The 1,944-nt window shown below is 27.5% G+C and overlaps 1 pseudogene; it reads right to left on the reverse strand.

The window, feature by feature from the left end:
- Window positions 1-319: 319 nt before the first annotated feature.
- Window positions 320-1,836, reverse strand: LOC113390970 (annotated as a pseudogene).
- Between the last annotated feature and the right edge of the window lie 108 nt (window positions 1,837-1,944).

Consider the following 1,944-nt stretch of genomic DNA (forward strand, 5'->3'; position numbering starts at 1 on the left):
AATCAAAAATCGTTGATGAAGATTTCGAAGGCATAGGATTCAGTTTTGATAACTAAAAATTCAAATATTTTATACTTAAGTATTTTATTATAACTTGTTTTACAATATATTAGTATAAGAAATATATTTATTTTTTCTTTTAGATCTAGATATCACATGCTTCAACTTCATCATGTTGCATGATTTGCAAATGTATAAACTCTATATTAATAACAAAGACTATAATTACATAAAGGATACAATAAATCTAAATATAGAATATATAAGGCTTTTAGCCTATAAAAATATCTCTTCATATAAATATCTATTAAAATTATGGTCAATTATTAGTAGAAATTTTAGAACTCTTCGCTGCTACCTCAGCTAATGTAGAAAGGTCCGATAGATAAGTTCTTTCTTGGAAGGCCATATTTTTGTATTTTATATCATAAGAGCTAGGATCACTAAATTCTAAATGTGTTATTCTTTGTTTGACTGCTTTACGTTTTCTACTTCCAACAGCAATCTCCGTCTTGTTGATCTGTGATGTGTCATTAAAAGTATCCCTTGGTATAACATTCGAATTAATAATTTTATTATCACCTTCATCTAATTTTTGTTTAACAATATGTTTCTTATTTGTTTCCTCCTGTGTTTTTTATTCTCTTTTTTCTTAATTAAAAATTCATCCAAATTCAATAAAGGTAAGGCATTGATCTTGCCATCTAAATCAAAATCAGAAGGGTGAAAAAATTTACCCTTAGATAGTAATGCATTATCTTCTTCAATATAGGCACACATTTTATCATCATCACAATATTTTAATATATCATTTTGGTCATTCGATTTCAATTCATTTCGATCGTTATCTGCATCAACTACTTCATTACTATCGACAAAACTTTTAGCATCATAATATAATTTATCAGCCTCTTCAGAAGTATTCGATAGTGAAATACTGGTTTTGTTCATTGTTGTAGGTTTTGATTTTGTATTAATAAGTCCCTTATTCTTAAATTCTTCATACCTCTTTCCTTTGCATGATCTAGATGACTTTTTGGGAAAATATAAATCACAAGTTTCGTAGCTCAGGTTTCTTTGACTATTTGGAAAAGAATCAAATTTTTGCTTTGGTTTGTAATCTCGTCCTATATTTAAATCTTTCTTTAGTTTAGTTTTATGACTTGGTTCGGAAGCTTTGACACTTATTTCGTTAAAACTAATCTTTGGTCCATTGTATATATAAGAATGATTATTATCCAAAACTTTTTGTTCTTCAAAAACATTCATTATGAATGTGTTTGCTTCTTGTAAAGCGTGTTCTAATTCCTTAACATTATTTTTATGTAAATCACTCTTTTCAGTAAAACTATTATTATTGTTCTGAAATTCTGCATAATCACCCCCAGTTCTTTCCAACACATATTGATTATCATTTTCATTATTGTTATTGCAACTAGTATCAAATAATTTCCTCAAGTTTCCTAACTGATTTTCATCAGCTAATTTTCCTGGAGAAAATATATTGTTTATGCGGTGTGGATCTTCTAATTTAATGCCATGAGAAAAATTTTGATTCCATTTATTTTCATCCTGTTTACCCAATGATGTTTCTGATGTAATGGTATTTGATGCATTGTTAATAGTATCCGATGCTTTATTAACAAATAATTCTTCGTTCTTCACATTTTCTGGTTGAATTGATATTAAACGAAGTGATGGAGCTGGTAATTTATACCACTTAAAATCTGGATTTGCATTGAAAAAGGCATCTTTATACTGAAACAATTATGACATTAATATTAAACATTTGTAATCATTATCTGTTAATTCAAAATTGTTAATTACCTGTTTTGCAAGATTGTGTAAGCAAATTTTTCATTGCTTTCTAATCCAGCCCACCATTCTCCAAGAATTTTAGTGATGCATCTGTAGAGATAACAAATATCTATATAATATTATATA

This window comes from Ctenocephalides felis, unplaced genomic scaffold, assembly GCF_003426905.1.
Source record: "Ctenocephalides felis isolate EL2017-DRISC unplaced genomic scaffold, ASM342690v1 CF-g0.4_SCAFFOLD_03718, whole genome shotgun sequence".
NCBI lineage: Eukaryota > Metazoa > Arthropoda > Insecta > Siphonaptera > Pulicidae > Ctenocephalides > Ctenocephalides felis.